Below are 8,732 nucleotides of genomic sequence, written 5' to 3'. Positions count from 1 at the left end.
TGAAAGATTTATCTATGAACATTCCTCTTATGGAAGCTTTAGAGAAAATATCAAGATATTCAAAGCTCATGAAGATTTGGTAACAAAGAAGAGGACAATGAGTTTGAGCTTGTTGATAATATGTACCATTGTAGCGCCATTACCTCTCGATCTTTAGTAAAAAAAAAGAAGATTCGGGAGCATTCACCATTCCTTGTACTATTGGGTTTTTAAATTTTACTTGGGCCTTATGTGATTTAGGCACTAGCATTAACTTGATGTTGCTAGTTGCCTACAAGTAGTTGGGGTTGGGTTCACCTAAATCGACCTCTATAAGACTTTTGATGGTGGATCACACTATGAAAAACTTTATTTGTATCTTATGTAATGTGTTGGAAAAGGTAGAATCCTTCATATTTCCGAATGACTTCCTGATTCTTGATTGTAAGTTTAAATTTAAGGTTCCCTTCTATCAAGTGTATTTTGTAAACATGGAAAGGTAAAGAGTGCAAAAAAAGTCAAAAACTCAAATTCAATATTGCTCAAGTTGTTATTTTTTGTGTGCTAAAATAACAAATATTCTTAAGTCCAATTTGAGTTTGTAAATGAATTACACATTATATAAGAGTAATGTTTTTTCTTTTTACTTTGAGAGTGCTTTAAGTAGAGTTTCCTAAGGTTGAAACTGGTTAGAGTTAACCAGTGTTGAGGAATGTTGACAAAGTTGTCAAGTTGAGATTTTAGTAGAGTTACTACAACAAAAAGGAGCCTGGAGTTAGGTTCAAGTTTGAGTTTGTAATCAAGAAGTTGATTATAGTGAACTTTTGAGAGCTTGTAAGGACAAGCCATAGTTAATTCTTCCTTGAGCAAGGAGATTTCTACGTTAAATCTTGCATTCTTTACATTTCCTGCACTGTTTATGTTCCTAGTTAGTTTACTATTTTATTACCTATGATTGATTTTAAGGGACCTAGTCCCTCACTGTATGGTGCAACCCTCACCAAACTAAAAAATTATCATTGGTCACCCTATGAGTGACCCAACGAGTCATTGGGTGAACCAATTATAAGTGCACCTATTAGCAGGGACTCCTATGATGGTTCATCCTATGAGTCATCGAGTGACCCAATGAATCATAGGGTGGAGTCATCGGGTCAACAATAAATATAACTAGTACACCTCTTTACCCTACGATCATGTCAATAACTTGTATGCATCTGGCAATGAGTCATAACTTAACTTGTAGTGGTGGCATACACTTTCACTTTTTATTTTTATTAATGTTTTTTTCCTATTCTTTCTAGTTTAAGTAATAAGATAACCATCGTAGGTATGATAACACCAAAGAATGATACCACTAAGGGGGCCAGGCATGCTCCCATGAAAAAATCTTAATCTACACAGCAATTAAGGGTGAACCAATTAATAATGACCATGAGTCGAGTGGATCCATTAAGTAATACCTTATTTCAAGGATAGTCTAACCAAGAGTAGTTTGCCTTGGGGCTAGAAATCCAAGCCCTAAAGAAAAAACACTCAGTAATCACCACCACACTCACCTTTCCTTCCCTATTCTAAAAAAGGAAGAGGATTCTAGGTCTGACTTTGGAGGTGATGAGGTTAGAGAGGAAAGTACCTCCCAAAAAGAGATAAGGCTACATCTAATAGCAACTTCAGTGATAAAGGGTCGAGATATAGTTCAGAAGAAGTTGGAGATAGTGATGATGAGGCTACAAGTGATAGACCTTCACTTGATATTTCACCCCCTCCACTGGACCAGTCTAGTTTATAGATTGAATCTTCTCCAATGTTGGTTGTCAATCTAAGGGGGTACCCAAGAATACAAAAACTAAATGAGCAGGACTGTGCAATTTTCCCAAATACTGGGAAGCCAAAGAGGAGGTTCTGCCTTGAGCCAAAGCTATTGACAAGACAAATGTATGAGATGCCATAGTTTAAAGCATTATTTAGAAAATACCATTTTGAATGGATGACTAGAGAATCTGGTAGATATAGACTGGCCCTAGTTTAGAAATATCATACCGCCTACCAAATAGAGTTAAAACAGATGCATCCACAAGGGTTCTGATGTCTCCTAAAATTACACCTTCTAGAAAGTATTACATGGTAGCTATCAAATAAATAACCCAATAAAGGTTAAGGCTGAACCCACAAGATATAGGTCAAATTTCTGTCAAGAACTTGTTGAAGTAGCCAAAAAGTACAAAAAAGTAAATAGGGGTATTTTGTGAGAACAGTAATAGAAGTAAAAAATCTTGATCACTTTAGGTTGAAATTAGTATGAGATGTATACTAGGATTGTGTTACCCTTCACTTCCTAACTCTGCAAACTTATCATGCTTCATCAAACTATCTCGATGCCTTACATACTAGATCTAACAAGTAATATATCACCAACTGTCTTTTGAACACCTTTGGTGAATCTCACTCATCTCTTTTTGGGTCTCAGAGTATCTCTTTACTAACCCTTGTCCTGGATTAAAGATTAACTATCTCTTTTTGGGTCTCAAGTTAATTAGATGAAGCTTGATAATTTTAAATTATTGTTGTGATCTTTTTCTCCTAATCTCAACCTCTTTTTTAGAGTTAATTTCAAATACAGGTGGGTTCTTAACTTCTATAGTCATTAAGAATGCAATCAAACTGAAAAAATCATAATACATGCAAGAACATCAATTAAGAAAAACTTTACACTTTCTATACTTTGTTAGTTCGTCAGGTATTCTACAACCCTAGTCAAGAGGTTTATACACTCATATTTACAAGAACACCCATATAATTCATGAAATAAAGTATATGAATAATCTCATAATAAATAAAGAATGAAAACCAGAATCTCAAATTAATCTCAAACCGTAACAATTAAGAATAAGGATTCTAAGATAAAAAATTATATATCACAATCAATATAATATTTTAAGTATAAAGAGTGCATAAAATTGTGTCAACTAATAAAAAACATCAATGGGGTATTTATATAATACATTAGAAACCTAAAAATCCAAACTAAAATAAATAAAAAAAAAAACTAGGTCGGCACCTACCTACGGACCTACTTACCTGTAAGTGGCCTTCATATGTCTTAGAACAAAACTTTAGACTTTCATAATCTTTTTCTATCACTTACAATGGGACATATGATAGGTTTAATTCCCACTTACCACTCGTAAGTGGTTCCATAAATGAAATACCCTAGATTTTGGTCCTTGAAAATTCCTTGAGGTTTGAGCTTACTACCTTATTGACGACTCATCATAGAGTCGTATGGCATGGTTATGGGTCTAGGGGGCCAAGTCATAACCAAACCAATAAGGAATTTTCTATGTTCTACTCTGAGTACGAGTGACTTACTATGATTCGTAAGACCATGTTACGAGTGGTAGGGTTGAGTCGTACGTTGTTCAATATCAAATCCCTCTGGATTCTATCTTATGTATGACTAGACCATATGAGTCATATGGTCGGGTCATGAGTGGGATCATGAATTCATAAGATGGATAGTGTATGGGTGTCCAAATCACTATTTAGGATATGACTCAAGGCTACGATTCGTATGATTTGGTGACGAGTCGATGGGTCAACTCATAACCAAAGATAGCCTTTCCATAGTTTTTAGTTGGGGGTAATTTAAACATTTCCCACTTAAAACCTTTAAGTCCTTACGTCCCTAAAACATTTTAAGGAATTCATTCTATACTTTACAAGATCAAAGCATCCTCTTTGCTCTCTCAAAATCCTCTCAAGGAAAATTGGCTAGGGTTCTCCAAAATGGCAATCTAAGGGTTCAAGAGTCAATTTCTCTCTGTGAATCTTTGTAATTCAAGCATGTGATTCTTCCCTCATTGTTAGTTTACTAAAAGCATACTAAAGCATTGTTCATGAATTATTTATGGTAGTTTTGAAACGAAGGTTGAGGGGTTTGAATGTATTTCATTGAATATTATTTCCTATGGTTTAAATTGTGTGCATATTTTAATTATGGTTTTGCAGATGTGGTTGCATGGGGATGGTGATTTATTTGAGAGGTCATGGCTAAACCCTAAATTTGATGATTTTGGCTTTAGGAATGGCATGCCCTCAACCTATTTGTGAAATTGTAAATTAGAATGATATTGTCATAAGTAAAATTATATTTTTGAACTAATGCTTTGGCATAACCATGATATTGATTGATAAAAGACTTTGTAAAGTCCTTGATGGCCACAGATTGATTTAAATTGTAACATTAGGGTTTGGTTGGCTAAATGGGTTTGAGATCCAAATGTTAAATTAACACGATGTCCATGTTTGGACATTGGGTTTAAGTCCTAAACAATGAAATTATTGTTATGGAATAATGTATGCTTGCAAGTGGGATTGGTATGAAGATACCAATGGGGTGACTATATGTATAATGGGTTAATAAATGTTGATGCATGTTAAATGCTATAAATTAGGCTTATGAGAGAGGTGTGTAGTCAGTTGTTAAAGTGGAGGTCCGAAGGACTAACACTGGAAGCCACACTAGCTATTGCGGATGTCTAAATGATCGAGAGGTTCAAGTCCCCTATATTAGTTATGTGAATGGGAGGTTAGAGTCACCCATATTGTATACATTGGTTCTTAAGTCACCTTGACTATGTCGGGAGGTTTGAGTCCCCCATAAATACATAAACGGATTTTGATATTCTCTGGGTCATACTACTACACGCACTGGGGCCCTTAATAATAGGGAATATTTGGGCCTAAATAGCTCGTACGTACCTTGTTATATGAAGATTTTGCTACACAGCCCAGGTTAAGGTTTTCTAAATTTATGCTAAACCTTACTGCCTACCCCAGTATGTGGTATTATATATATATATGTACTTCATATGATATTATACATTGAATGTTGTATTGGTTTTGAATTTTTGTCGTGGCATTTTATTTTATTTTTCCCTAAGTTATATGTTAGCTCTCATACCTCAAACCATCTTCAGATGTTTTATCTCCGTGCGATACAGGAGGTGACCATACTTCCATATCTCTTGCTCAGTGACTTGAATTTGGGATCAGCTAGCGAGTCAGATTGAATCGGAGCTTCCATCCTTCGAAAGACCCCAGTTCATATTGTGGTTCCTTTTATGTTTTGACTGTCTTTTGGCTATTGGTTTCGGCTATTGTCGGGGGCATGTCCCAATATTTTATAAACGCTCGATTCGTATAGGCTTTGTTAGATTACTTTGGACTTGGGTGCTTGTTTATTGTTTGGTGATGGACTTGAGTGTATTTTGGATCTATTTGTTATTTCTACCTGGAGGGTGACTCTTTGATTGCTAGAAGAGTCTATAAGGTTTGTGAGGTATCCATGGATGGTCGGGACACTTTGGTGGATTTGTTTGAATTAGACATAATTGATTTTGATGTCATATTAGAGATGGATTAGTTGGACTCATGCTATGAATTTCTAGACTATCAAACCGATAAGGTCATATTTAAATTTTCTAATAAGCCGGTTATTAAATAGGAGGGTGGTTCTCTAGCACCCATGGGGAAGTTTATATCGTAACTTAGAGCCTAGAGATTAATATCCAAGGGGTGTCTCTATCATCTAGTCTAGGTTAAAGATTCTAACTCAGAGGGCCCTTCTTTATATTTGATCTAGGTGGGTAATGAATTTTTTAAGGTCTTCTCTGATGACCTTCCTGGTGTCCCTCCCAATAGAGAGATTGATTTTGGGATTGATCTTGTTTCGAACACTTGTCCTATTTTTATTCCCTCGTACAGAATGGCTTTAGCTAAGTTAAATAATCTTAAGGAGCAATTAAAGAATATTTTAGACACGGGTTTAATCCATCCTAATGTGTCTCCATGGGGTGGACCAGTATTATTCGTGTGTAAAAAGAATGGGTCCCTTCAGATATGTATTGATTATCGATAATTAAATAAGGTAATGGTAAAGAATAAATACCCTCTTCTAAAGATAGATAATTTATTTGATCAGCTTTAGGGTGCTAAGTTTTTCTCCATGATCGATCTTTAATCCGGGCATCATCATTTAATGATTAGTGTGGTGGATATCCCTCAGACTGTCTTTCATACTCGATATAGGAATTTTAAGTTCCTAGTTATGTCTTTCCGGTTGACTAATGCCCCAGCAATATTCATGGACTTCATGAACAGGGTCTTCCATCAGTTTTTGGATTTATTCATCATTATATTCATAGATTATATTTTGGTGTACTCTAAGAGTGAGGTGGATAAAGCCGATCACCTCCGCACAATATTGCAGACCCTGAAGAATCAGTAGTTTATGCCATTTTTTTGAAATGCAAAATTTGGTTGAACGTTATCACTTTTCTAGGTCATGTCAGTTCTAGTGAAGGCATCATGGTGGATCCACAAAAGGTTGCAGTGGTTAAGAAGTGGCCTTAACCCACGACTCCAATCAATATTTGAAGATCTTTGGGTTTAGCTGGTTACTACAAGAGATATTTGGAGAGTTTTTTAACTATAGTTGGCCTGTTGACTAGGTTAACTCAAAAGAAGGTAAAGTTCTTATGGTTCGATGCTTATGAGGGTATTTTTAAGAACCTGAAGGATAAGCTGACTTTGGCTTTGGTCTTGACTTTGCCTGAAGGCACTGATCATTTTGTGATCTATTGCAATAAGTCACGTGTGGGGCTTGATTCTATTTTAATGTAACATGGCAAAGTGATAGCTTATACCTCCAGATAATTGAAGGTACATGTGAAGAATTATCCGACTCATGACTTGGAGTTATTAGTTGTGGTGTTCCCATTGAAAATCTAGCATCACTAACTGTATGGAGTGCATGTGGATATCTTTTCAGATCATAAAAGCCTATAGTATATGTCCACCCTGAAAGAGCTTAACATTAGGAAAAGAAGATGGCTTGAGTTATTTAAGGATTCTGACATGAGTCTCTACTACCATCTAGGTAAAGCTAACGTGGTTGTTGATGCTCTTAGCCAGTTTTCAGTGGGTAGTTTATCGCATGTGGAGAAGGATAAGCAAGATCTGGTGAAGGATTTTAACCATTTAGCTAACCTTGGAGTTCATCTCTTGGACTCTAAGGACGGTGGTGTGTTTTCTGCAACATATGGCAAAATTATCTATTGGTTATAAAATAAAAGAGAAATAGGTATTAGACCCTCTCTTGATGAAGATCAAGGATGATATGGGTAAGCAAAAGGTGATGGCCTTTGAGATCGGTAATGATGGTATCTTAAGGTACTAAGGGAGGTTGTATGTTTCCAATGTTGATGGGTTGTGAGGCAGAATCTTGGCCGAGGCTCATGAATCATGGCATATGGTTTATCCCAATTCAACAAAAATGTATCATGACCTTAAGGATATGTATTGATTGAATAACGTGAAGCGGTATATATCTAACTTTATTGCTAAGTCTATAGTGTGCCAGCAAGTGAAGGTAGAGCACATGAGGCCCGGTGGGATAATCTAAGAGATTGAACTGCCGGTATAGAAATGAGAGATAATAAATATGGATTTTGTTACTAGCTTTTCATGGTTGCGGAATTAGTGAGACTCCATTTGGGTCATCATGGATAGGATGACTAAATCTTCTCACTTCTTGCCAGTGAGGACTAATTATTCTATCAAGGACTATGCAAAGTTGTTCCTTCAAGAGGTCATAAAGTTGCATGGTATGCCTATCTTGATTATTTTTGGATCATGGTACTTAGTTTGCATTACATTTCTGGTGCTCTTTTTAGTGTGGTTTGGGGACTAGAATAAAGTGAGCCTTAGTACTGCCTTTCACCCACAGGCGGATGGATAAGCGGAAAGAACTATTTAGACTTTTGAAGATATGTTGCAAACTTGTAAAATTGACTTTGGTAGTAGTTGGTTCAACCACTTGCCTCTCATTGAATTTTCCTATAACAATAGTTACCATTCTATCATTGGTATAACTTCGTTTGGGGCACTGTATGGTAGGAGGTAAAGATCTCCTATTAGGTGGTTCAAGGTTGGTGAAATAGAGATGTTTGACCCAGATTTGGTTCACTAAGCCATGAAAAAGGTAAAGGTGATCCGAGATAGGCTTAAGACTGCCCAATATGGCCTAAACTCCTACGCAAAAGTAAGGTAAAGAGATTTGGAGTTTGAGGTTGGAGATTAGGTGTTCTTGAATGTGTCTCCCATAAAGGGAGTAATGCGGTTTAGGAAGGAGGAGAAGCTCAGTCCCAGATATATTGGCCCATACTTGGTTTTGAGAAGGGTTGGTAATGTTGCATACGATTTGGATTTTACCTATAGAATGAGTTCCATTCATCCAATATTCCCTGTGTCCATGTTGCAGAAATGTGTGGGTGATCCTTCATTGGTTGTTCCCTTAGAGAACATTGGTATTTCAAATTCTTCGTTCGATGTAAAGGTCCTGGAGAGGATCTTAGATTGGTAAGTTCATCGGTTACGAATGAATAACGTGGCTTCGGCAAAGGTTCTATGTCAGAACTAAAAGTTTGAGGAAACTACTTGGGAAGTCAAAAATGACATGAAGTCCAAGTATGCGTTCTTATTCCCTGCTCAAGAAAATCATTCTTAAGATATGTGTGTATTCTTAACATCTTTGTTTTCTATCTTAAAGGTAATAAAAATGATGTTTAAGGTCTAATCTTGCTAGAAATACCTCATCACATTATTCGGGGATGAATGATACTAAGGGGGGAGATTGAAACGCCCTATATTTTGTTCCTTGAAATTCCTTAAGCTTTGAGCTCACTGGC

Source organism: Capsicum annuum, chromosome 3 (assembly GCF_002878395.1).
Source record: "Capsicum annuum cultivar UCD-10X-F1 chromosome 3, UCD10Xv1.1, whole genome shotgun sequence".
Classification (NCBI taxonomy): domain Eukaryota; kingdom Viridiplantae; phylum Streptophyta; class Magnoliopsida; order Solanales; family Solanaceae; genus Capsicum; species Capsicum annuum.
This window is presented reverse-complemented; position numbering follows the sequence as displayed.